The sequence below is a fragment of the Nelumbo lutea genome, chromosome 1 (genome assembly GCF_056320005.1).
Source record: "Nelumbo lutea isolate HS-2025 chromosome 1, American lotus-T2T, whole genome shotgun sequence".
Classification (NCBI taxonomy): Eukaryota; Viridiplantae; Streptophyta; class Magnoliopsida; order Proteales; family Nelumbonaceae; genus Nelumbo; species Nelumbo lutea.
The window spans coordinates 6,227,501-6,255,444 of record NC_142684.1 but is presented as its reverse complement, the minus strand read 5'-3'; the positions used below and the strand labels follow the sequence as shown (position 1 = coordinate 6,255,444).

General features: G+C 44.9%; 1 long non-coding RNA gene across 1 annotated transcript; it reads left to right on the top strand.

Moving 5' to 3' along the window:
* Positions 1 to 63: 63 nt before the first annotated feature.
* Positions 64 to 26,404, top strand: LOC148873334 (uncharacterized). Its single transcript, XR_016105501.1, has 5 exons — positions 64 to 703; positions 809 to 901; positions 998 to 1,151; positions 1,262 to 1,452; positions 25,787 to 26,404. It is a non-coding gene; the product is annotated as an uncharacterized LOC148873334 (long non-coding RNA).
* Positions 26,405 to 27,944: the final 1,540 nt, after the last annotated feature.

Here is a 27,944-nt window from a genome sequence, read left to right as displayed (position 1 = left end):
AAAAAAACACTTGGATGCCTGCCTTTAAACATTGGGTGTATTGCTAGCCATAATTGGATCATCTCCATAGTTTCCCCTGGTACATCTTCTGTGATTGCTAGCCATAATTTGCCATAATTTGCCATCCTTACTGAAGTCTCCCAGCCACCAAGCTTCTATGATTCCCTTAACATTTGCTGGGAAACACAACTTATCCTAAAAAAATCCACCACTCACAACCAAACCCAGTGAGTAAAATCACAGTGTAACAGTAAATGAGTTCGAGGATACCAAATTCCAACTACATAGGGGACAAGCAAAGTCAGCCACTTCTACCCCTCTATTGGCTAAGTTCTCCTTCGTTACGATCTTGTCGATTACTAATGACCAAACCAGAAAAACCATCTCTGAAGGGACAGCTTGAATCCATACATCTTGACATCAAAAAGACTTCCTCCTCTTAAATAAAGTAAATGTTGACAGAGAATACCCCTGATTTCGCAAAACACCAAAGTCTTTTATCTTCCCCTATTCTGGGTATGTTTGAGTACTACAGTTGCTGGAGTAATCTGATTAGGGATGACACCTCCTAATCATTTCATGGAGTATTCTCGAGTTTGGTGGACTGATGCAGGGCGAGTTAAAAAATGCAAGGGTGGCCATTCGTTTGGCTACTGATTAACTTTTCAAAGCCACTACTCATCCTAATACCATTTATATTCAGGTCAGTACTGAGTTTTTATTTTCAGTTTTAACCTGTCCTTGTTCTCACACCAAACCCTCTGAGTTCTCACTATTTTCTAATTCTAATTATTGTGTGGGGTTGTAGGTGTTTCATTTCGCTAACAAGTACAAAGGTTCCTAAAGCAATGGATTAAAACCACACGTCTGCCCTTTCTACTATTGTTACTCGAGTTAACAAGTAAGTTCCTCAGCTTTTTTCTCACACTTGGGTTTCTTATTTTCAAGGGATTCATTCTAAACCTTCTATTTTCCATTGTTTTACTCTGAAATGAAGGATAAGTTGTTGTTTGGAGCTGCCTGGTTGCACAGAGCTACCCAAAACCATGATTATTTGAACTACATTCAATTGAATGGACAGAGCCTTGGAGCAGACGAGCCTGACAATGAATTTGGATGGGATAATAAACATGTTGGTGCAAGGATTCTAGGTCCTATTTTTGTAGCATTTTCTATTGTATTTTATCTTATACTAACAATCATTCTATTAAGTGTGATGGATTTTTTTTCTTTTCTTCTTACCTTAGTTGTTCTATTTCAGGCCTTCCTTGTCTCGAAGGTGCAAGTCCTCCATGATTAAAAGGTTCATGTTGATAAGTGCATATGTTTTCTCACACCAGGGAACCCATTCTCTAAGGCTCAATATACTCCAAGTTGTTCTCTCTCAAGTTCAATATTATTGGAAACAATGTGGATTATAGGCTTCAGAAATGTAAATTTGTACATATGATGGTGAGTCTTTTTTTTTTTTTTTTTCTTTTGGCTCTATATTGAAGTATGAAATGTATAGGTATCATATGTACTGATACCAATTATCAACTATGAATCTCTTCCAAGTAGTTATTTAGCTAAGCAAGGGGGTTCTAGGAAATCTAAATTTTGGGCTCAATTGTAAGTTGAATTGTACTTTACGCTGCACGATACAACTTTAGAACAATGCCCAAGCACAATGTGTTGAGAGAACACAACATTAAAGAAGGAAGAACAACAACTAAAGATAATATTTATACTTTATATAAAAATAACAATAGCAATCATGTACATGAAAATCAATTATAAACTATCCAAGAACATAAACAACCTTGTTAATGAAACTTAAAACATGACACTGAAAACAAGCACTCTTACTACGATTCACTTTAACATCATCCATAACAAAAACACAAGATAAACTAAATTCCCCCTACAACATTTTCATCGTCTTTGATGGTGTGCAATTCGGCCGGTCCTAGCTGTCAACGACCTTGCCTCTGACTGGAGCAACAGGGGGCCTAAAACGGAGAAGAAAGTGGAGAATCTCCGGGGAGGAACTCGGTGAGATTGCTCCGAAGCTCAAGTTAGTATTCTCTCGAAGGCAAGATAAGACCAGATGGCGCAAAGTTCACATACCTTGTTCTTGGGGGGGTAGGGTGTTAGACAGTTTTGTATGCCCTTAGCTTCAATCTGATTTGATGTACTTTTGTTATTTAGTGGAAATAAATAAAGTGCATATTTGATTCATGTTGTTTGGTTTAATTCTGTGTAAAACCCTAAAATTGGACATTTAAAGAGACTCATGTTAGTTTTAAATGTTCACAGCCGTTGGATAAGTCTGGGGAGATTTATCCTGCCAAGGCTGATACTGGTGTGCCACCAAGTGTTGGGATGGCCTGTCTCAGCCACCAGGGTAAGACCCGAGGCACATGCAGTATGGGATTACTTGAATCCTTGAACCGGACTAGATTTCCAGTATTGCCCTGGACCTTGGAGATAGATGGGCAAAACTGGAAAGTTACACCTGACCCCTAGACTCGATTATGACATTTCACTAGGTGTTGGATCAGGCTGCCTTTGATATGCCAATCAGTGAGATCCTTGGCGGGGATCAAAACCTGGGTATGTTGGAGCAGTTTGAGAATTCATCTGAGTGGGTGATCATAGTGACAGAATCAGCCACTTTGTCGGACAAAGGGTAATGATCGGGAATGCACTCTCTCTGATGGAAACCAAACTGCCGGCAGTTGATTTCAATCGTTGGAATTTTGTTTTGCAAAATTAATATATTTATATATATATGTACGGTTTCGAATTGTTTGCAAATGGTTTTAATTCCCGGGATCCATGTGAGAGGAGAGTGCGGCACTGTTCCTTGCAGCCGAGGGAGAGGTCCTCTCTTGTCGGGCAGTGCTTGATCATTAAGGGCTGAGAGGTTAAGTGTAAGACCATTGAGGATAATACCTGATGGGCTAATCTTGCACCTGCCCACAGTCCCTGGGTTTTTATAAGATGGCTTGGCCCAGGGACCACTTAATGTAAGTGTTGGGCCCATAGGGTCCATATGATGGACTCAAGGGGTTCATTGAGTTTTTCAGTGAATTCGGCTGGGCCTTGTTTTAGAGGCTGGGCCGAACCCATGTGGCTGGTGTGTAGATCAATGCTTGGGTCCCATGCCATACAAAGAAGCCCAACTGGCAAGCAGATTGGAAAGTAATTAGACACTGAACACTTAATGGGCCAGAAGCCCATTTTGAGGTGGGCTGATAGGATCACCCATCCTTGGGGCGAATTTGAGATTAAAGTTAGTAAAAGGATTGGGCCTTTAGCCTTATCCACTCTTAGAGACCAAATTCAAATTAGATTTGAATCTGGTAACCTCCTGATAAGATCAGGAGTAAGCTAACTCTATCTGCAAAAGGGATTAAGATTATCCCCTATCCAAATACTGATTTGGATTGGGATAACTCCTAAAAAGGAGGTTTCTTAATCAAGAAGAAAGGAGGAGATTTCGAACCACCTTGAAGAGGTATAGGATACCTCCTGCAAATTCAGATCTGATCTGATTCATACTCTCCAGAAAAAGGGAAAAAACAGTTCAGCCTTTTTCGTTTTGGAGATCTCCTCCTGCCGCCGCCATCTGCCATTGCAAGATTAGATCTTTGCAGAAAAGAAAGTCAAGAAATCTGTTCTTGACATCAGTCTTGCTAGAAAGACTGAGAAGGATTCAGTGTTTAGTACTTCCAGAGGATTCTTGTGAAGGATCCAGTGTGTAGGACGCACCCTGCTGGTTCTGTTCCATTCACAGCTGTGTCATCTTCAGTAGGAACGGATCTTGGAGCATTCTTTGGGCGTGAACACCAACTTTGGGAGATACTGCTTCTCCGGATCAGGTATATTCCTCCCATTTATCTTTTGGTACAGATCTGGTTTGATTATGGTTCAAGTAGGATCCTTGGATATTGTATTCTAAATTTAGGGAATATGATTCCCAGTTGGGAGAAGGTAGGAAATTTTTGAAATTCGCCCACCCATTCCGCAACCTTTATGGCGTCCATTAGATGGATCCTACCCTTCTTTCATAGGGAGCCTTTTATAACCACTTCGCGCACTCACTCCTAAGCTTCTGTCAGGTTGGGTATGATTATCTCTGCGCTCCTGCCAGTTTGGGTGTCATCACCTCTGCTGGGGCAGAACCACCATTGCTCTCTTTGTCGGAGCCGTCTCTGTAACTGGAGATGGTGGTGGCAGGTGGCCGTTGAAGTGCGGCTGTCAAGCGTCAGATCCCAAGTCAGTCAGGTGCGCCGCCCCTGGATATGGACTCCTTCGGTGTCAGGCACGATACGATTGTTCAGTTCGGCGTCTTGGGGGCGATGTGCTGGAGTGGTGAGCGAGGTGAACTCTTGAGTTCGGATAGAGGTATGTCCCGAACTGCCATGGGGTAGGCCAGTTCGGGTTGTTGCCCTTTGTGTTCGTAAGGCTCGGGGCCTAAGGGAGAGCTCAAGCTCCTTGCGGGGAGTTCGGGCTCCTTATAGGGAGTTCGAACCGCTGGTTCCTCCTTTCGGAGGTCGCGCCTTGGGCGTGCTGTTGTGCCGAGTTGTTGCCTTGCCACGTGTTGAGCGATTACGAGGTCGGGCCAAATCTTCCTTCATCAATTGCCCCCCACTCCTCGCGCTAAGGGGCTTGCCCTGGTACGGGGAGTTCGCGAGGTGGCAGGTGGATTTGTCCTGTACTTCGAACTGGTTTTGATTGATAGCGTGAAGTGCGCGTTAGGATTTTTTCGGGTTTCTCGAGCGCCAAAAAGATGGGAAACGCGCCAATCTGTCTATAAATGCTGACAGACGTGACAACGCATGTTTCTTTCAAAATTCAAAAAGCGCACCGCTGGGAGACGTGACAGCGGGTGTCTTTTCAAATTTGAAAAAACGCACTGCTACCACCTTTAATGCGAGGAGACGTGCGCTGGTGTTCTTTCAGTTTCAGAAAGACGTGCAGCCAGTCACGTCTCGGTCTCAGGAGATGTGCGGGCAGTCGCATCTCGGTCTCCGGAGACGTGCGGTCAGCATGACTGTGGGCCGTTGGATTGGCTTTGATCTGAGCCGTTGATTCTCGGTTAATGTGGGTATAAATAGTGGGGGACCCCAGTCGCTGTCATTATCCTGCGTTTTGCTTCTTGAGCTTGCGTCCAAGTTTTAGCTCGTGTTCAAGCCTTTAGCTTGCGTTCACGTTCCCGTAGTCCGTTTGCTTTTTTTCAGGTGAGTACTTTCCTAGAATCCTTATTCTCCTTTCGATGTGTAGCTCGTATAGCTAAGATAGTTCTTCAAGGGGGTCAGATACAGGTTCTATGAACCGAGTTGCATCCCTCGATAGTCCTAGTGAACCTGAGGTAAAACTCGAGGAAGAGTTCGAACTTGTAGGCCGAGTTGCCTTGGGTAGTTTGGCATCCTCCTCTCATCCAGGTCAAACGTTAGACAAGTTTGGGCCCTCAACCATGACGCCCGAGGGGCTTCGCTCCCTTATTACCCAGTTCAACTTGCGTAGGGAGTACACCTACTTCATACCCTCGGGCAGTTTCCCTTGGGAACACGGTCCTGATGAGATCATGATATTCCGGGAGCAGCTCGTTGCGGGGTTGCGCCTGTCTTTCCACCCCCTCATTGTCGAGGTTATGAACCACTTCGGCGTTACTGTTGGCCAGTTTCACCCGAACTCCATTCGTAACTTGGTGGGGACAATCTCCCTATTTTGCGAATAGGTCTTGCCTTTAGACCTGGAGATCTTCTCCTCTATTTTAATGGTTAAAAAGTAAGCGGGTCCCCTTCCCGGGCGTAGGCAGGCGTACTACTTGTCTCCTCACCCGGGTTTTAAACTTCTATAAGAACTTCCCAACAAGGTCCCGGTGTGGAAACAGGACTACTTCGTGGTGCGAAGTGCATTGGGGTGGCCTTTCCAAACAGGGTGGGGGATGGATGCCCCTGACGCCGGTGTTACGCTTGATAAGGAGACGGCGAAGGGCCTCCGACAATGGGCATGGCTTGGGCTAAAATGCCACCATTATCTGACGGAGGCCAAGCTCATTGAGGCTGGTTTGAGTTTGGGTAGGTTTCTTACTCAGAGGTTTGTCTTTTGTTTTGCTCTGTTCTTTCGTTTTTTCTGATGCCGAGCTCTTTTTGCAGGTGTGATGGACTCAGAGAAGACTCGTGGTGGGCATGTTTCACGGCATGAAGAGGAGGAAGCGAGTCACCAAATGAACTCGTGCCGAGCTGCCTCGAGATGCAGAGCCCGAGGTACCAGACTACCCCTTAGTGGATCCGCCCAGGGAGCCTGAGATGGCCCCTTTAGCATATGAAGCGGCAGGGGCCCCTTATGCCGAGGCTACTTACACGGGGGCTCCCGCTTATTCTAAGCCTGCTTATACGCGAGCTGGGCCCTCTGGCTCGGGAGCCCAAGGCGAGTTCAGGAGCGTGTTGTCACTGAACCACGCTCTTCAGAAGAGTAGGGAGGCCATCTATCCTGAGGAGGTCGCGGCATGGACCGAGCTCCCTTTGAACCAGGTAGCTTGTCGTGCTGCCACTCATGCCATGGTGGTAAGTCAGATTTCTTGTCGGGCTCTTTGCTTTTATCTTTCTTCCTGTCGTTCTTTTGATCATTTGTTCTTTCCTTTTGGTAGGTGAATTCTTCTATCCATGCCTTGGCGACCCAAGTGGAAAGGAGCTCGAGGCAGGCGCGAGCTGCCGAAGAGGCTTTCCGTGCTGTCGAGGTGGCTTCTCGAGCTGTTGAGGCGGCTTCTCGCGTTGCATAGGCTAGGCAGGCAAGGTCTTAGAGAGATGCCGAGGCCATGGGAGTTGTAGTGAAGCACATGGCGGACCTGAGGCTGGATTTGCAGCATTAGGTTGAATACCTTCATGAAGATATTAGGGAGAGGACACAAATCTTTTCTCAAGGCATTTAGGATGCCATGAAGAAAGCCATCGATGAATACATCGCCTCTTCGCGCTTTGATGACCTGATGGTGGACTCGTACAGAAGGGGATTCAAACTAAGCCGGTGGATGATCCAGAATATGTACCCGAGCTCGATATTAGTGCCATATCCACTTCGTGCATTACTCAGGAGATGGCCGACGCCGTTGACGGTGAGCCAGATTCTGAGGGCAAGGCAGGACCTTTGGGTGTCGTTGAAGTGCCTTTTGATGATGAAGAAGTACCTCCGGGCCTGTGATTTTTGACTAAGTGTACACAGTATTATTATTTTTTATTATTTTTTTATTTTTTTTGAAATGTACACAAAGTATTTTGCAATGGAATGATTTTCTTTTGATTAAGTGTTGGTCGCTCTTTCCTTCGAATTGGCCGTATTGCTGAACTGACCATATGCCGATGCCCCTATTAGTTCGTTGTTTGCACTTTGCCTGAGCTTTTAGTTTGCATCTTTTGCCTTTGCTTGTCCATGCCGAAGTCGTTGTTAGTTTGGCATCTTAGCCATTTGGCTTTGGTAGTGACTTAGTCCACTTCGCTTGGTGATCTATATGTAGTATTGTCTTAAGTTAACAACATTCCAGGCTTAGGGTACTTGTTTGCCCTCTAAAGTTTTGAGCTCGTATGCCCTCCTGAGCGCTCTCTTTACTCGGTAGGGCCCTTTTCAATTTGGTCCAAGTTTGCCCACGCGGGCTCGGGTGCCATGATCTTATGGAGAACTAGGTCGCCAACGCGGAAGTTCTGCTTTTTTACTCTGGCGTTGTAGTACCGAGCTACCTTTTGCTGGTAAGCTGTGGTCCAGATGTATGCGAGGTCTCTTACCTCGTCCAGTAAGTCGAGGTTGGTATGCAACTCATCTCCGTTTGTTTGATCATCGTATGCTTCTAGTCGTAGTGTAGGTATTTTGATCTCCGTCGGGATTACCGCTTCAGTGCCATAGGTGTGGTTGTTTCTCCTGTGGTGGTTTTTTCTGTGGTTCGGTGAGCCCATAGAACACTTGGTAGCTCGTCCGCCCACAACCCTTTAGCTCAATCTAGTTGTGCTTTCAGTCTGCGGAGGATAGCTCTGTTCATTACTTCTGTCTGACCGTTTGTTTGCGGGTGTGCGACCGATGTAAAGTTCTGCCGAATTCCCATATCTTGGCACCATTCCTGAAACTTGATATCCTCGAACTGCTTGTCATTGTTGGAGATCAGTACCCAAGGTAACCCGAAGCGACATAATATGTTCTTCCAAAAGAAGTTCTGTACGTTTTGAGCTGTAACTGTTGCCAGTGGTTCAGCTTCTATCCACTTTGTGAAGTAATCTACCGCCACCAATAGGAACTTCCTCCCACCTATTGCTTGCGGGAATGGCCCAGGAGGTCGATGCCCCATTGCGCAAAGGGCCATGGACTGGTGAGGTACTTGAGGTCGGCGGCGGGTTGATGGTGGATGTTGGCATGCTTCTGACACTTGTTGCATTTTCTGATAAGCTCGATAGCCTTTACCTTCATCGTTGGTCAGAAGTACCCTTGTCGAAGTGCCTTTTGGGTGAGGGCTTTGCCCCCCAAGTGTCCGCCGCACAGACCTTCATGAGTGTCGTGGAGTACGAGCTCGGCTTCGGTAGGCCGCAAGCAACGCAGGTAGGGGAGGGTGTAGGACCGTCGGTATAGTCGTTCGTCTATTATGACGTATTTGGCCGTCTGGCACTGCACCCTCCTAGCTGCATTGCAGTCCGCAGGGAGGGTTCCATCTAGCAAGAAGCTCGTGAGTGGGTCGATCCAGCTCGGCTCTGCTTCAAGGATGGGAGCGACCTCCTCTGCCCCACCGAGAATGCTAGGCCGAGGCAAGTCTTCTATGTACACGATTCTCATGGTGTTGTGACTTGTGCTAGCTAACCGGGACAGGGTGTCGGCCTCAGTGTTCTCTGTCCTCGGGATTTGTTGATGAAGTGTGACTGGAAGTTGAGTAGAACCTCCTTCACTCTTGCCAAGTATGCGATCATAGTGAGGTCGCATGCTTCGTATTCGCTTGTAACCTGGTTGACCACAAGCTGGGAATCGCTGCAGATAACTATGTGTTTTGCTCTTACCTTTTGCACTAGGTTCAACCCGGTTATCAGTGCCTCGTACTCCTCCTCATTGTTGGATGCCACAAACTCAAAGCATAGTGTGTATTCCAATTTCATGCCACCCGGGCCACGCAACACTATTCTAGCCCCTCTGCCCTACTGGTTAAAGGAGCCATCTACGTGAAGGATCCATGGCTCTTCATCCCAATTCGCGTTTGGCCTAACTAGGAGAGATGCCACACTGGCTGCTACTTCACGGGGTTCGGACTCTATTGGCTTGGGAGCTCCGAGCTCACCCGAATTGGGGATCTCGGGCTCAACCGGCCTAGGGACTTCGAGGCTAAATGTGCACTCGGCAATAAAATCTGCCAAGGTTTGGGCCTTAATGGCAACTCGTGGCTTATACTGGAGGTCGTACTCACTGAGCTCGATGGCCCACTTCGTCAACCGATCGAAAACCTCGGGCTTAAGTAAGACTGGCCTCAGAGGTTTGTCAGTCAAGACGATGACAGTGTGGGCCTAGAAATATGGGCGGAGTTTCCGAGCTGCAATTACCAATGCATATGCTAGCTTTTCTATCTGCGAGTATCTCATCTCTGCTCCCTGCAGAATTTTACTAACATAATAGATGGGCTGTTGGACTCGATCTACTTCTTTTATTAGTACCGAACTGACCACCTCGTCGCTTGCCAAGAGGTACAGTTCTAAGACCTTGCCCTCCTCGGGCTTGGCTAAGATTAGAACACTAGCGAGGTAGCTTTTTAGCTCGTCGAACGCGAGTTGGCAGTCTTGGGTTCATTCGAACCCTTTGCCTTTGATTGCCTTAAAGAAAGGTAGACAGCGGTCTTCCGATTTGGACATGAAGCGGCTCAGAGCGGCTATGCGGTCGTTTAGCCACTGAACCTCTTTTACTTTCTGGGGTGGTCTCATATCTAGGATGACCTTTATCTTGTCCGGGTTGGCCTCAATACCGCGCCGGTTGACAATGTACCCTAGGAACTTACCCGAGGTGACACCAAAGACACATTTGTTTGGGTTCAGTTTCATGCTAAATTGACGCAGAATTTGGAAGATAGAATCTAAGTCTTGTATTAATTCCTGTGAAAACTGCGTCTTGATGACCATGTCGTCTACATAAGATTCTATTTTCGTGCCAATTAAGGGCTGAAACAGCTTATTCACAAGTCTTTGGAAGGTCGCCACAGCATTCTTCAGTCCGAAGGGCATGACCTTGTAGCAGTACAGGCCAAACTCGGTTATGAAACTGGTTTTCTCCTCATTGGACTGGTCCATCCTGATTTGGTTGTAGCCTGAGTAGGCATCCAAGAAGCTTAGCAACTCATGTCTCGAGGTCACATCCACTAGGCGGTTAATTATGGGGATGGGGAACCAGTCTTTTGGGCAAGCTCGGTTCAGGTCTGTGTAGTTGACGCACATGCGCCACTTGCGGTTTTCCTTTTTCACCAACACTGGGTTGGCTACCCAGCTCGGGTAATGAACTTCCCTTATGAAGTCTGTTGCGAGGAGCTTTTCGACCTCCTCGTCGACCGCCCTCCAGCGCTCCGGGGCTAAGTTGCATTTCTTCTATCTAATGGGTCTGACTACAGGGTTAGTATTAAGTTTGTGAGTTATAAGGCTAGGGTCAATACTGGGCATATCGGCCGCGGACCATGCAAAAATATCTAAATTTTGAAGTAAGAAACTCACCAGTTCGGTTCGTAGAGGCTCCTTGACGGAAGTACCAATCTGTAGTGTTCGAGCCGGGTCCATAGCCGAAGTTGGGATTGCGACTGTTTCCTCTGTGGGTGAAGCTCGTTCCTCGCCCTGCTCTGTAGGCTGCTCCAGCTCGAGGTTGTGGCCGCCTTGGTTTTTCCCTTCAGGGCGGCAACATAACACTTGCGGGACTCAAGCTGGTCGCCCCGCGCTACCTCCACTCCGAAGTCTGTAGGGAACTTCATTGCCAAATAGTAGGTGGAGACCACTGCCCGTAGGACATGCGTAATTGGCTGCCCTATTATGGCATTGTAGGGGGAGGGGGTCGCGACCACTAGGAAATTGTGGTTGAGTCTGACCGCACAAGGCCATGTGCCGACTTCCACAGGTATTATTATTTTCCCGAGGGGCTTGACTTCCTCTTCGCTGAAGCCCACCAGAGGAGTGTTCGCGGGCTTCAACTCGCTTCTCTGCAACTGAAGCTGGTCAAATGCCAACTTGAAGAGGATGTCTGCCGATCTACCTGAATCTACAAGTACGCGCCTGACTTTGAAGTCACTAATCCTTAGTTTTATGACAAGCACGTCATCGTGGGGGTAGTGGACACTTCGCACATTGTCTTCCATGAAGAAGATTGGTTCTTCCATCTTCGTCCTCTTTGGAGTGTTCTGTTCTTCTCTGGCTGCTTCATGAATTGACGTCCGGGCCGCTGCCGAAGTACAACCTGCTACTACTGAACCTCCCACTATCACGTGGATGATTCCCCAAACTGGCCTCTCTTCCACATGTTGTCTTTGCGATGGTTCGGCTGGCCTGCTGCTGGATTCAAGGGCATCTCTTCCGTGCTCCCCTTGCTGACCTGCCTTATTATTATTATTATTATGCTGTACAAAATTTCTCAAGTACCTGCGATGGATGAGTCCTATCTCGTCCCGGAGATTACTACATTGTTCGGTACTATGACCGTGATCTCTATGGAAACTACAGTACAAGTTTTTATTTCTCTCGTTTGGGTTTCCTTTCAGGCAAGGTGGCCATTTTACGTATGGGGCGTCTTTGATCGTCATCAAGATCTCAGTCCGCCTCGTGTTTAAGGGTGTGTAGTCCGTCCGAGCTGCTAAGGGAGCTTGGAACGGCTGGCTCGTCGCTTCCCAGGCTGGGTTTTTTCTTCTGTCAACTGGGTTGGAGGGCTCGCCTTCCCTCTTCCTTTTCTCGATCCCGCTTTCGGTCCTTTGGTTGATCTCTTCCTTTGTTCTCATGAACCTATCCGCGAGCTTGAGGAATTTGGCCACAGTTGCGGGCTGGTTAGTTACCACGTGCCATTTGAACTCCTTGTGCGTTACTCCTCTCTTGGCCGTCGCGAGCTGCACCGCGGGGTCCAGTCATGGTATCTGCAAGCACACGTCATTGAACCACTTGATGTAGCCTCTGATGGACTCACCTTCCCTCTGGACTACTGTGAAGATGCTTTCCTCGGTTCTGGTGCATCACTTGCTGGTAACGAAGTGTGCGATGAAGACCTGCACGAACTAGGTCCAACTTCTTATTGACCTAGGGCCAGGTTCCTGTACCACGTGCGAGCCACCCCCTTGAAGGTGGTGGTGAAGGCCACGCACATGCACAATTCACTGGCCCTACCTAGGTGCATTTGGGACTAGAAGGCGTTGACGTGGTCATTGGGGTCGAAGGACCCATCATACTTGTCCAAAGGGGGGAGCTTGAAGTCTCTAGGCATGGGGACTACGAGGAGTTCTGATGAGAGGGGGGAAGGAACTGAGAGAATAGGGGCAGCTTTTACCTCATCCGAGCTTGTCTCTTCTTTACCTCTGAGCTCGGGCAGGACACGGGTGGCAGTTCGGCAACTTTGCTGGCGCCTTCATTGCTGAGTGGGATTGGTACTGGCACTACTGGCCTTTGTGTTACCGAGCTCGATGGGCCCGAACTGTTGGTAATCTACCGCTAGGACGCTGAATCGATTCTCTATCAGCGGGAGCTCAGACTTGGAGTGTCAAGATGCTAACTTGGTGGGCGAGGTCCCCAACCCGCTGGCGAGCTGCGAGGCGGGGGTGATTTTTCTTTCCCCTCGGCCCGAGGATGAGGCTTGACTCTTGTAGGGGTTCTGAAGCTCGGAGGCTTCTCCTCGGTGATGGCGTCCACCCTGAGGGGAGGGCTTTACCGGCTTTGGAGCAGGGTGCCGAGGTGGAAGCAGTGGTTGGTTTAGAGGCAGTTGGGGGAACTGCTGCTGATAGTGGTACTAGGAGATGTGGTGCAGTACTTGGTGCTGCTGGAGCTGATGTTGCTGGAATTATTGCATTTGGGCTTGCATTGCCTGCATGCATTGCATCAGGTCGTCAAACTAGTTCTGGCTAGTTGCCAGGGGGACAATAGTTGGTTCAGTAAAGGTTGTTTCAATAGGGAGTGGAAAGGGGACATTCATGGCAGGAAGGTTTACGGGCGCCACTGTTCGTGGCGCGTTCAGGCTGGGGATCTCATCCACCAGAAGGGGGATGGTGAATTGTCTGATGCACACCACGGGAACTTGATGTTGTTCCCTAGTGGTGTTCATCTCCGTGCCACGTCCGACATTGCTGGAAAAAGCCATGAGTGTTGGGTTTTTTTTTGGGAAAGAAGAGGTTATGAGAGATTTAGAGGGAGGCTTTTAGAAGCGTTCCCACAGATGGCGCCAATTGATGGTGCGCAATCTGGTCGGTCCTAGCTGTCAATGACTTTGCCTCTGACTAGAGCAATAGGGGGCCTGAAACGGAGAAGAAAGTGGGGAATCTCCGGGGAGGAACCCAGTGAGATTGCTCCAAAGCTCAAGTTAGTATTCTTTCAAAGGTAAGATAAACCAGATGGTGCAAAGTTCACATACCTTGTTCTTGGGGGGGTAGGAAGCCTTTTATAACCACTTCGTGCACTCACTCCTAAGCTTCTGTTAGGTCAGGAATGGTTATCTCTGTGCTCCTGCCAATTTGGGGTGTCATCACCTCTGCTGGGGCAGAACCACCACTGCTCTCTTTGTCGGAGCAGTCTCTATAATTGGAGATGGTGGTGGCAGGTGGCTGTTGAAGTGCAGCTGTCAAGTCAGGTGTGCCGCCCCTGGATACGGACTCCTTCGGTGTCAGGCAAGGTACGGTTGTTCAGTTCGGCGTCCTGGAGGCGAAGTGCTAGAGTGGTGAGCGAGGTGAAATCTTGAGTTCGGATAGAGGTGTGTCCCAAACTGCCATGGGGCAGGCTAGTTCGGGTTGTTGCCCTTTGTGTTCGTAAGGCTCGGGGCCTAAGGGAGAGCTCGGGCTCCTTGTAGGGAGTTTGGGCTCCTTGTAGGGTGTTTGGACCGTTGGTTCCTCCTTTCGGAGCTCTCATCTTGGGCGTGCTGTTGTGCCGAGCTGTTGCCTTTGCCATGTGTTGAGTGATTACGAGGTCGGGCCAAATCTTCCTTCATCAGTCTTCTTTTGGTTTTTCATCATCAGTACCTTCATTTCTCACAACTATAGTGTCATTTAAGCTATGTTTTAGTTTTAGTAGCTCCGTTTTCAAATCATCAATGTACATTTCTAATTTTGAGCATTTATGCATAAGTCTTCATAATTCATGTCATCTATTTTCCTTTTGAACTTTTCTACTATGTTTTTGACCGCCTTCCTAGTTGCATCTTGTTTCGTCTCTTTTTAGAAATACATCAATTTCCTTAAAATTTCCAATTGTCATTTCCAACTGTGATAAGAACGGAGGCTTTGGAATCATTCCCGACTTCTTTAACCAAGAATATGGGAGTTGACATGCGCAATTTGGAGCACAACTCGTTAAGTACATTTTTGAAGGAAATACTCAGTTCGTTAAATATTGTCATATGTGTACACTACAAGAAAAAAACATTTCTAGCGACAGTTTTTGAGGGTGCTAAACAGCGATTGTCGCTAAAAATATTGATCTTTAGCGGCAGTCCTTCGCTAAAGATAAATTGACCGCCGCTGTATAAATGGTGCGAATTGAGAGTAGGATTTCCTCTCTTGCACCTCTTCTCTCCACATTTCATTCTCTTCCCGCCCTTTATGTATACCCCAGTCTCTCTGTCATCTCTCTCTCTCTCGAATTTTAGACTGCCATTGTCTCCTTGGCTGAGCTTAACACCATTGCACAGTGGACGAAATCCAACCAGAGGTAAATCTCTCTCTCTCTCTCTCTCTCTCTCTCTCTCTCTCTGTTTCTATACGATCGATCTCACCATTTTTTATTCCTGTTCTCCACCAAATATGCAAATCGAGACTTGTCTCTTTCTCTCTCTCAATCAAATTTCATATAGTTATCTCCTTCTCGGCTGAGCTTAAAACCACTGGATAGCATCCGACAACAGGTAAATCTATTTGGTCGATGTCACCATTTGATTTTATTTTTGTTCTCCACCGGGCACTTCTTTCACCTAATACAACATGTGTTTTTAGATTTTTGATCAATAAATTGGGTTTATAGATTACATTTTCAAAATTTAGAAGTTGTGAGTTTTATTAGCCATCTTGTGTCATAAAGAACCTTTAGGATCAGCAATGGTCATTTACCCAATTAAAGGAGTTTATCGCATCTTATTCAGGTGTTTCTGTAGCAAAAGTCACAGAGATTCCCGATTAGGTTTTCCTACTATCTAGTTTAGTCCTTGAAGGGTTTTCGTACCTTTCGGTCTTGTCCTTGCAAGTAATTACCACGGCTTAACCAGGTTAATTATTGTCTTTACCAAGGTTTTCCTTGTGTTTCTATTATTCTATTTTGATGCAATTAGTCTTCTTAGTTCCGGTCTGATGCAATCAGTCTTCATGTCTCTGGTTTTATAGGGTTTTTCAAAGCTTAAGCCGGTAAATTCATAATCCTTGATTAAATTTTTGGGTGATACATACAACTTTTCATCTAGGTGATGGTTATAAAAAGAGTTTTCATTTATAGATTTTTGATATCTTTTTGAAGGGTTACATGACGGGTATCCATCCCCCAACCTAGGGCTACACAACTGGAGATGGTTAGTTGTTCTAGTCAGCCATAATTTATTTGTTGTTAATCTCAACTCTAAAAGTGTTGGAAGAATACTATACCATGGCACGAGCTTCATCACAAGAATTATTTTGAAAAACATGACCTTCCTTGAGGGGAAAAAATTTTCGTTTCTATATTGACATATAAAAGTGCTAAATGATGTTTAGTTGTTTTGGTGAATGGTAATTTATGTAAGAAACTAATTATAATGGAAATAAGTTAAACCAATAAGCAATAATTTTATTATCAAAAAAGGCATTTATTTTAAAAAAAAAATCTAATAATTGGTAGTCTTCCCCATATCAACAAGAGTAGTATGGGCTCACTGTTTAATATATAGAAAAGTAAAAGAAATCTCACTACTATTTAGTTTGCACAGTGGCTTCACCTTTATGTGGTGTTTTATTTGTTTATTCTTCTTTTTAACTTTAGATTAAACATTATTCCAATCCTAATATAAAATAATTACATAATATTTTCTTGTTAAGTTGCAAATATTTGCACCAATTTGTGGTGGAGGCAGGGTGTTTAGGGAGTATCGACCTAAGCAGCTCAAGAAATGTGTTTGATGAAGACAGTCTGGGAACAAAGGTACTTTTTCAAGAGAACAAGGAAGAAGACGAGGCACAAAAGTTTGAGGAAGACGTCGTGAAGGTTAAAGATCAGTTGCCTAAGGCTACGGTTCAGGTGCCGCTTGTACCTGCAAAGGAAGTCAGTCCATTAGTGCAGGAAGAGCAGGATATGATGCTGGTAGGTAACTCTTCTCACGCTCCAACCTGCAACATAACACTAGAAGAAGGACAAAAGTGGAAGAGTCTTTCACCTATTAAAGCAGACAGGGTTTTGATTCACAGTGTAAACTCTCTCACGCAAGCTCAGTCACAGGAAACAACTTTAGGCCCATCTCCTTACGAGAATACCTCTCCCTTGGAAGTTGTCCCCTCAGTTCCAAACATTGCAGGTACTGTTGTCCATTCGGTTTTGGTTCTAATGTGCCTTCTATGCTTGAAATAGATACACCAGCATCCCGAGGGGAAGTTCTAGTGGGGGGGGTGGGATGAGAAGAGAGACTGGCATCTCTGAGTGCGAACTGAGAGAAGGTGAGATGGCAGTGGAAGAGGGACAGGAGGAACTAGAGAGAATTTGGGAGAGAATCTGCACGTTGTTGGAGGAGTATAAAGAGAGGGAGGAGAAATTAGATCAAAGGGAGAGAGTAACAACTTTTCAAGAAAAGGACTATTACAGGAGTTCTAATCTGTGGGGGTGGGGGGTGGGGGGTGGGGGGGAGATAAATGAAGCTAGTGCCTTAATGAGGAAGACTAAGGGTAACAATAGGAGTAAAAAGAAAAATAAATCTTAAGTGGAGAGATTGATTTCAGATATTGAGGGTGATATTGGATTTAGTGGGAGATGAGAAAGAAGAAAGACTTTGTTGTAAGGTGGAGTCTTTGAGTAGGGGTCTTTTCGAAAAAGTGTTTGATGAAGATCATTAGTTGGAATGTGAGAGGCTTGGGAAGTGAAAGAAAGAGAAGGGCAATTAAAGATTTATTGAAGAGAGAGAATTCGGACATAGTCTTGATGCAGGAAACCAAGTTGGCAAAATTGGATAGAAGATGGATCAGAAGTGTATGGAGATCAAGAGGAGTTTGTTGGACTTCGGCGCCGTCCTATGGAGCCTCTGGAGGTCTATTAACCTTATGGAGGGAGGATGCTATAGAATTAGTGGAGGAGCTAATTGGAAGATTTTCTGTGTCCTTAAAGGTTTGGAATGCGGGGGATGGCTTCACTTGGGTCTTAACCAATGTCTATGGGCCAAACTCGTATAGAGAGAGAGGAATGAGATTTGGGAAGAGTTGTATGCCATACGAGATGGCCGAGGCATAGCCGGCCGGGGGATGGCTTCACTTGGGTCCTTGGTGTCTTGGGGGAGACTTTAATGTAATTAGGTTTTGTACCGAATCTAATAACCCCCAAAGGACAATTACAACCAGCATGAGGAATTTCAATGATTTCATTAATAACTGTGGTCTAAAGGAGTTACCCCTCTTAGAAGCCAATTTTACATGGTCGAATTTCCAAGAAAACCTCGTTTGCTCAAAATTAGACAGATTCCTCTTTACTGAAGAGTGGGAGAACCATTGGACGAATTTGACGGTTAAAGCCTTACCTAGAGTTACCTAATCACTGCCCTAACTAGCTAAGCCCTGAAACCTTAACTTCTGGTCCTCGGCCTTTTAGATTTGAGAATTTGTGGTTAACTCATCCGGATTTTGTGCACTTGATTGGGGAATGGTGGAGAGAAGAATTAAGAGGAGTGAATTGGAAGGGAGTAAGATTCCACAAAAATTTGAAAAGGTTGAGATTCAAAATTAAGGAGTGGAATAGGGAACACTTTGGAAGGATAGAGGAGCAAAAAATTGACTTGATGTAAAGGATTGGGGGACTTGATTCCAAGGAAGTTCAAAGGATGATGAGTGAGCAAGAATGAGTTTTGAGAGGAAATCTAAAGAAGGACTTGGAAGAGGTCCTTTTGAGAGAGGAAATCTCGTGGAGGCAAGAGTCGTGACATAAATGGATTAAAGAAGGAGATGGAAATAGTAAATTTTTCCATGCACTGGCTAATGGGAGGAGAAGAAAAAAATGTGTGGCTAAGTTAGAGGTGAATGCGGAGGAACTCACAAATCAAGATGAGATAGCCAGATGTTTTGTGGATCATTTCAAATCAATTTATAGGAAAACGTTGAATAATAGGCCAACCTTGGAAGACTTGGAGTGGACTAGATTGTCTGAAGAACAAGCAAACTGGTTAGAAAGGGATTTTAGTGAAGAAGAGATAAGACAGACGATGTTTTCAATGGATAGATCCAAAGCACCTAGTCCAGATGGCTTTACAATGGCTTTTTATCAGGATTGTTGGGATGTGGTCAAAGAAGACATTGTTGGGGTGTTTCAGGAGTTTGTAGATAAAAAAACGGTGAGCCTAGGAGTCAATGCTACTTTCCTAGCCCTAATCCCAAAGAAGGCAGATGCAAAGAACCCTAAGGACTATAGGCCAATTAGTCTAGTGACAAGAATCTATAAAATCCTAGCTAAAGTGTTGTCATTGAGAATCCGAGTAGTACTACCCTGCATCATCAGTCAAGAACAAGGTGCTTTCGTGCAGGTAAGGCAAATAACGGATCAGATCCTAATAGCAAATGGGTGCGTGGAGGACATGAGAAAGTCAGGAGCCCAAGGTTTCATTTGTAAACTCTTATGATCTTGTGGATTGGAGTTTTTACTAGTCCTAGGGTGTTGTGGGTTTGGAGCTAGATGGTTTAATTGGGTAAAGGGCTATATTAGTTCATGCCATTACTCTGTTTTGGTTAATGGGGTGGTGAAAGACTTTTTCCTAGCTTGTAGAGGCCTTATACACGGTGACCCTCTCTCCCCTTTTCTTTTTACCCTAGTTGCAGATGTCTTCAGTAGATTAATCTCTAAAGCAGATAGGGAAGAGGAAGTTAGAGGCTAGAGGATTGGAAGGAACAATGTCTGGGTAACCCACCTGCAGTTTGCCGATGATGGAGAGGGTGGCCGGTCTGTTTCCTTTACTATTTGTTCGCCGAGTTAAATTTACCTTGCCCGCTTTCTACTTACCTTGGGTATCTTGTGTTGTAGGTATAAGTATGGCTAGCAAGGAAGAGCCGGATGAAGGTACTTCGGCAAAGGCAGGGGCGAGTCGGTGTGTAACCGAAAGCTCGTCTCAAGACAGAAGAGCAACCACTATCTGCAGATAGGGCGGATCGTGGCAAAGGAAAGTCTGGTAGTGGGAGGCCGGGGAGGACGGCGCTGTCGTGGTTGATCCTAAAGGGGTTCGTTGTCTCATAGGTGCATCGGTATCTGAGGCAGGCAACAACTCAGGTCTGCACGTGTCGAAGTGGTCGGTTCGTGTGGATGACAATCTGGAGACGCCTAGGGTTCACGAGCAGTTACTACGTGGAATCATGACAATGTCAATAGCTCGAGATTCAGTCAGGGTCGGCAGTGGAGCCTTGGAGTGTGCGTTGCTGTGGTTTGCTACCCAGGTAAGTCCTCTCCTCTTATTCCTTGTGTTTCACTCTCTTTTTTGGTATGCTTATCATGTTTGTCTGTAGAATGCTTGTGCAACGGTCACGCTAGTTGATCGTCTTTGAGACCACCGGTCAGTGTACGAGCAGGAACACTTCGAGTACCTGCGGTAGAAGGCCCAGTTGACCGAGCTTCAGGCTGTTGGGGAGCGATCGGTCACACTAGAGAGGGAGGTGGCCGAGCTAAAGGTGCAGTTGACCGAGCAGGCCAGCCTTGTCTGGGAGTTGAAGCGAGAGATCGCCAAGCTTAAGGCAGAGCAAGACAGGTTGAGGCAGGAGGCCACTGAGGAGACCGTCAATGTGTACAAAGCATCGAAGGAGATGTAGCTGCAAATGGACGAGTATGCCGAGGCTTCCTTCGTGGTTGGGTTCAATCTCTTCCGACGAAGGATCCTTCGCCGCCATCCGAAGTTGGTCGATGAGTCCCAGGGTTGGTGTGCTTTCAATCCAGATTCTCCGCAAGGATCCGCCGAGGGACCTGATGCTGAGGTCGAAGCTGTTGATGGTGCTGTTGATTCTGCCGCCAAGGATTGAGTGACTACCTTCTTTCTATTTTTTTTTCTTTTGGGCTCGGTATGCCGAGCCTTAAACAATGTAATGAACGATTTTGAGTTGAGTATTAGTGTTTCTTTGTCTGACCATATGTTGCTATACTTGTACCTTTTTCTTTTTCTAGCCGAAGCATGTTTGGTCGTGCTATTGTGTGTATCGGGCTTGTCTATGCCTCCGCATCTTGTTGTACAATTTTCTTCTGTTTGCTGATGAGTGGCCAGTCGGGCATTGGTGTGGGCCGGGTTGGGCATTGCCTCGGCATCTTGTTGTACAACTTTTTGTCGGCCGGGTTGTGGCCAGCTGGGCTACTACGCGGGCTAGGGCAGGTTGTGCCTTGGGCGACCTCTTTGTACTTCTGCAATTTTAGTTCATTGGCTGAGGCATAGCCGGTCGGGCTATGCCTCGGCGTCCCCAGTCTTGTGTTGATCGAGGTGTAGTTGGCCGAGGCATAGCCGGCCGGGCTATGCCTTGGCATCCCTAGTCTTGTGCTGACCGAGGTCTAGTTGACCGTGGCATAGCCCGGCCGGCTATGCTTCGACGTCCCAAGTCCTGTGCCGACCAAGGTGAAGTTGTCTGAGATCTTTCGGTTCTCGAGCTCTCATCCATGGGATGCTCAGTTTCTGGTCTCAAGAGCCTTTGGGGCCCTTCTAGGGCTAGTTGTTTCCCAGCTAGCTCAGTTGTTAAGCCGGGGTTGTGCGGAGTTCCTCGACCGCCCTCAAGACTTAATGGGCGGGGGCATTCTTCCTCCACATTTAGGCTCAGTTGTTGTCAGTTGAGTCGAGTAGCTTGGTCAGTGATACACTACCGAGCTAGGCGTGATGGGCTCTGCCATTCGAGGATCGGCGGAGTCAACTCGGTTGGCAGTGTGGCTTTGCATGTGCATCTGTGGTGTGTGTGGTGAGTGTGTTCATGCCTCGGGGTCGGAGATGTAACTTAAAAGATTTATTGCTTGTAGGTCTACTAGTAGTATATCTTGAGATTTTCTGAGTTCCAACTTCTTGGTATCGGTCGGCCTTCGAGGTCTTCAAGTATATAAGTACTCGGTCTGAGGACTTTGGTGATTCTGTACAGTTCTTCCCAGTTCGGTTCGAGCTTTTTTTCTCCTGGTGCGGGGATTATGACTCTGCGCAGGACGAGGTCGCCTGTCTTGAATTCGCATCTTCTCACCTTGGAATCGTAATGCCGTGCCATCATCTGCTATTGTGCAACCATCTTCACATGTCCTCGGTCCTGAGCTTCTTCTACTAGGTCCAACTCTGTGCGTAGTTCTTCGTCATTCTGACCTTCGTTGAATAGTTCGGTCCGAAGGGTTGGGGAACCTATCTCCACGGGGATCATGGCTTCGGCCCCGTAGGTCAGGTTGAAAGGGGTCTCCTCGGTGACAATCCACGGGGTCGCCCTATAGGCCCAGAGAATGCTCGATAGCTCCTCAACCCACCTTCCCTTGGCTTGATCTAGGCATGTTTTCAAGTTGTGTGGTAGGATGCGGTTGGTTACTTCGGTCTGTCCGTTGCTTTGGGGTCAGTGTACTGTGGTAGTCCGGTGGTTGATCGTTAGGTCGACACAGGGGGTCTCGAACTTCTTGTCGGTGAACTGTGTTCCATTGTCTATGATGAGCATGCATGGGATACCGAAGCGACCAGAGCTTCGGTTTCTACCCACTTTGTTAAATAGTCCACTACTACGAGAAGGAACTTCTGTACAACCGCGGTTGGGAAGGGGCCGAGGATGTCCATTCCCCATTGGGTGAACGACCATGGGCTGGTGATCGGCTTCAGAGGGGCTGCAAGCTGGTGATGGAGATTAGAGTAACGTTGGCAACTATCGCACTTTTGAACTAACTGGGCGGCATCCTGCTTCATTGTTGGCCAGAAGTAGCCCTACCGGAGTGCCTTATGGGCTAGTGTACGCGCGCCGGGGTGATCTCCACAAATGCCCTCGTGTATCTCCCTAAGGACGTAGTTTGCTTCGGCTGGGGGGAGACACTTCAGGTATGGAAGCATGTGGGAATGACGGTAGAGTTTACCCTATATTAGGCAATACCTGGACGCTCTGTGTTGGAGCCTTTTTGCTTCTCCTCGATCCTCCAGGGTAGTGCCTTCTCGAAGATACTCGATTATGGGGTCCATCCAAGATGGGCCATGCTGCACTGGAAGGATGGGGATTGCTGTTGGTGCGATGCTCGGCTAGGCCAGTGTGTTTAACCAAATGGCTGAGTCAAGGCCAATTTGTGGCGAGCTAGTCAGCTTCGAAAGGGCGTCGGATCGAGGGATCTGTTGGATATCGAAATGCTCGAGCCGCTGAATGAGCTCTTGCACCTTTTGTAGATAATTTGCCATGGAGGGGGTCCGAACCTCAAATTGGTAATGGATTTTGTTGATCACTAGCTGGAAGTCACTGAAGGCCTCGATTCTTCGGGCCCCGAGGTCCTAGGCAAGGTGGAGCCTAGCAATAAAGGCCTCGTATTCCACCTCGTTGTTGGACGCTTTGAACTCAAACTTGAGGGTGTGTTCCAATACCGCGTCATCTAGGCCGAGGAGGATGAAGCCGGCGCCACTGCCCTACTACTTTGATGAACCATCAACGTACAAAGTCCACACTAGGGGCAGTGGGGTCGATTCCTCGGTGTGAATGTAGATTATGCGATGAAATCTGTTGGGGACTGGGCTTTGATCGCTGGCCGAAGCACGTACTCGATGTTGAATTCACTTAGCTTCACACTCCACTTGACTAGGTGGCCTGTGTCGACTAGGATCCGCCATAACTCAAACAATACGTCGACAAAGCTTCCTGTGTTGACTAGGATCCGCCATAACTCAAAGTTGGCCACTTTGGCTGTAATGACCAAGGTGTCGTCGTGCGGTGTCTAGACCCCTTGGAGATCGTTGTTAGTGAAGGTGATAGATGTGCCCTGATGAGTTATCCCCGGGTAAGTACTCCGTCATTGAAGTCAGTAGGAGGTGGTGGATGGTCAGGCAGAGCTATAAGGGTGCTGGTCCGAGCTAAGTAGTAGTATGGGTGTCAGAAGTTGGGGGCCCTTACCTCAAGCGTGAAGTACCTTTTTGTAGTTGGAGGGTTCGTATCCTGGTCGGAGTAGGGTTTCAAGGAAATCGGGATAGAGTTCCCCACCGAGGTTACAGGGGGTAGAATCCTACTCCTCGACAGAGTTGTCTTCCCATCCTTATCCATTAGGTGAACCTATCCCTGTGGTGCGTAGCTGACGTGGTTGGCGGGATTACAGTAATACCGTATTTTGGCCAGACTACGTCGACGTGGCCGAGTCGTGATAGGTGGCCGTGAGCCTCTGGGCCAACTCAGCCATGTCCCCAACAATTATTATTATTATTATTATTATTATTATTATTAATCGTATCCACATGGTAGCCCACGTGGAGGTCTATGTGGGCTCTCAGTTGAAATATGTAGTATAACATGTGAAAAGTATTGTATATATGTATGGGTGAAGTGAGGGTTAAAATTGTCATTTGAATAAATATAAGCACTTATGGGGAAAGTAGCTTACCAAACATTCCCACCTCAATAAGTACTTAAAAACATAATAAGTGATTTGAAAAGTGGTTTTCCAAACAGCCTAAAGGGCTTTTAAAATAAGTAGTTCTAAGAAGTACTTGTTTCTTTTAACATGTACTTAATCATCAAACAGGGCCTTAGATCGCTTAATATCTAAAGAGGTCCACATGTTTGGAAATGTCACCTTCTCATGTGTCAGTGATAGTCCTTGCATTGTAATCTGCAGTACTAAAAAGAAAAAAAGCCTTATCCATTGGGAATTTTGTATAGAAAATTTGAAAAATAACTAAAATTGAGGGGAAGTAGTGGGAGTATTGAATTGATGAAAACAAATGAAGCATGGTGAAGCTAGAGTGCTGAAAGGTGGTTTCGTTTGGTAATGTATTTGACAACTACAATATATAAAATGAGGAATAACAAGTAATAAAAAATGATTTACTAAGGATGTAAGCCTGTAATGGGTCATAAGTTGGTTTGGATAAGGAAGAAAAGAGAACAAGAGAGGGAGAAAAGGTTTAGAACTTGGAAGAAGATAGAATCATGGGGTAGTAGTGTGCTATCCCATTGGTTTTTTATTTTTAAATAAAGAAGAAGAAATTACATAAGTACACTTAATTAGTAAGGGCAACGACTATAACAACAATAATAAAACAAAACAAAAATAAAATAGGCCCAAGTCCCACTAAGACAAAACAACCCAAAAACATAAAATAAAAATATAACAGCCCAACTTGTCAACCAATGTCAACCATAAAATTGTCGAGTAGGGATATGCTACTTTAGCAAGTTCACACAATAAAGTGTAAATAACAAGACTATGGCCTTGTTTGAGAGTGCTTATGTTAAAAATAAGTGCTTAAAAACAAGTGCTTATTCCAATAAGCACTTATTTGCATTTGACACCAAACTTTTTCAAGTACTTATTTTAAAAATAAGCACTTATTTTATATTGGGTGTTTGGTGGTCTTTTTTTTTTTCCAATAAGCACTTAAATAAGCAATTTTGACTCTTTTGTCCTTCATTTTGATTCAAGTTTTCAAAACATCCAATCCAAAGTGAATGAATAAAAGTACTTTGATAGAAGTGCTTTTATAAAATCACTTCCGTAAAAGTGCTTTTATAAAAGCGTTCGTAAAAGTGCTTTTATAAAAGTACTTTTATAAAAGTGCTTTCATAAAAGTACTTTCATAAACGTACTTTTGTAAAAGTGCTTTCATAGAAGTACTTTTATAAAAAGGCTTTCTAAAAGTACTTTTTGTAAGAGTGCGTTCATAAAAGTACTTTCATTAAAGTACTTTCATAAAAGTGTTTTCGTAAAAGCTCTTTCATGAAAGTACTTTTATAAAAGTGCATTCGTAAAAATTGTTTTTGTAAAAGGGTTATAATTGGTATTCTAAAAATTCAATGGGGACAATTATGGGAGAAAAAATGAATGAGTGCTTATTGTATGAGGAATTAAAGATGCTGGAAATCTGGGCTTAAAAAATAAGCACTTATTTCAGGCTTATTTCCCAAACACTAATAAGTGCTTAATGGTGTGGTCCCTGCCCAAATAAGCACTTATTTCCAATAAGCACTCCCAAACTTGGCCTATATGGTGCACTCAAACCTCTACATTGTGTTTAATGACCCCTATTTGACTAATATCTAATCTCCAAACTCATCATCTCATCATTTGGTTTCTCAACATAAATGTTTATATGGTACAATATAACAAATGTTTTTGTATCGAACTTTGAAATACACCTTATGCACTAAAAGAATGGCCTTAGTGCTATGAACAATTTGGAAAAACAAGAATAAATTTATTTTTGATAGTGAAGTGCCTAACCTGTATATATCTCTTCTGTCTCTCAATAGGGCTTAGAAGGAGAGGATGAAGACCTTGCCAAAAAAATGGCCAGGTACTTCGCAAGTGCCTAAAGAAGAAAGGTCAGTTTTTTTGTGGCAGCCCCCAGAACCAAATATTTTGAAAATCAATGTGGATGGCAACTTTTTAAGTGAGGGCAAGATAGGTTTTGGAGTGATTGCCAGAAACCATTTTGGATGCTGTGAAGCCATTAATTTTGGCCCTTTGTTAGCTGCTTCATCTCTCCAAGAAGAAGTTTATGCTTGTCTCCAAGGTGTTAAGTTAGCAAAGGCCATCAACAGGGGCCCTTTTGTGGTTGAAAGTGACAATAAAACTCTAGTGCAAGCTTTGGTTTCTAAGAATCCTGCTGGAGTTTTTGATTTTTTTTTTATTATCTGCAAAGATATTTTGGACGAATGTAAAGACTTGGATTTTTCTTTTGTTTTCACTAGGTGGGAGAGCAATTTGCTAGCCCACAATCTTGCAAAAAAAAGGCTATCGGAAGCAGGGGCCTTTACTGAAGCGATTCCCCTATTGCTAGCAAGTTGGGTGGACTCTCCACCTTATCTGTAATCTCTTTTGTTTTAATAGTATTGTCGCCTTACCAAAAAAAAAGCACTAAAAGAAGACCTTTAGGCTAAAAACCTCTAAAGCATGCATGATAACATCATATTGCATAAGATATCTTGTATTTGTCTTGATTCTGAGAAACAAAGAGACCTAGCTTCCCCATATCCACTACATGGATATAGAGCAAACCAAAGTAGAGTACATGAAGCATATTGTCATTAATCCATTTACCTGAAAATGGATAAAGAATGTTACCTTCTTTAGTTCAACCTTTGGAGGAGGTACCTTGTAGAAACTTGGCATTGGTGTAGCTTTAAATGGCAAACTCTTAATTCTTTGATTTCTGCATCCTGGTCTCCTGCAAGCCAAAGTAGAAAATGGAGTTGTCTCATGTAAATGACATCTAAATCAAGTTAACCCAAAAAAAAAAGGAAGGAAAAATAAGAAAAGAAAAATATTTGAATTAAAAAAATAAGATAAGATATTTTTCAATACCTTTGTTTTTTGGCCTTCAAATTAGTTCTTTCCAATTCCTTTTCATGAATATTTTCTTCTAATTTTTGAAAAGACTGAGTTGAACCAGAATCAATTTATTTTTTCCATCTAAATCAATCCAATTGGTCAATGGTACATGTAAGTATGATGTTATTGAGTTATGCAATACCTTTACATGGATTGTTATTATCTTAGCTCTTATAGTTATTACATTAAAAAAAAAGATCTTGGTTAAAGTGATCACCCATTGATTGGGTCATTTCCTTTTGTAAGATGTAATCCACGAGTTAAGGAAAATTGATTTCAACTAACAAAGAGAAAAAAAGCAGCTAAAAAGGTACTAAGTAGATTCAATTTATCTCACCTCATTTCACTTTTCTACATGCTCAATCAGCCTGGAGGCAAATCCTGAACCCACGTTTTTTCATAGCTCACAAGTAGTGCTTTTGATTCAACAATAATAACGATAATGATGGAATTTCATTAATCTATGATTGAAGAGAGAGAACCATGAAAAGGAAGATGTTAAATAAGAGGATTTGAAGATCCAAAAAGAGTAAATATGAGGTAGAGGGTCATGCTTTAACAAGAAATGCTTTGTTTTATCCGCTTTAAATACTGATAATGTGATATGTGATAATTTATGAAGTGATTCAGTAGATATGAAACTCCTTAACATGAAGTTAAATCATGGTGGTTGTTAGACAGAGAGGGATGCTAGGCCTTATTGGAGCTCTTTGGATTCTATAGAAGTAAATCAGATTACAGAAGGATGCATCAGTAACTCTAGATTGCAAGGACGACAACTTATTGGGGCTCTTTGGACTCTATATATGTCACTTCCAGTTGCATCTATAGAAACAGACTCACTAAACCTGATTTGAAATATTTTGGGAAGAAACCCTTATAATAGAAGGTAGGATGCTAGGCCTAAATGTTATAGAAGGTCGAGAAAATATTGTGGGACCTTTCCGATTGGCTTGATCCTTGGCTGTTTTGTTGTTCTTCAAGCCATTATCACGACCAGCTCCTAGTTTCTAATCACAGAAGAGCAATTTCTTGTTCAAGCTCAAAAAACTATCCAAACAGAAACGATTTAAAGGA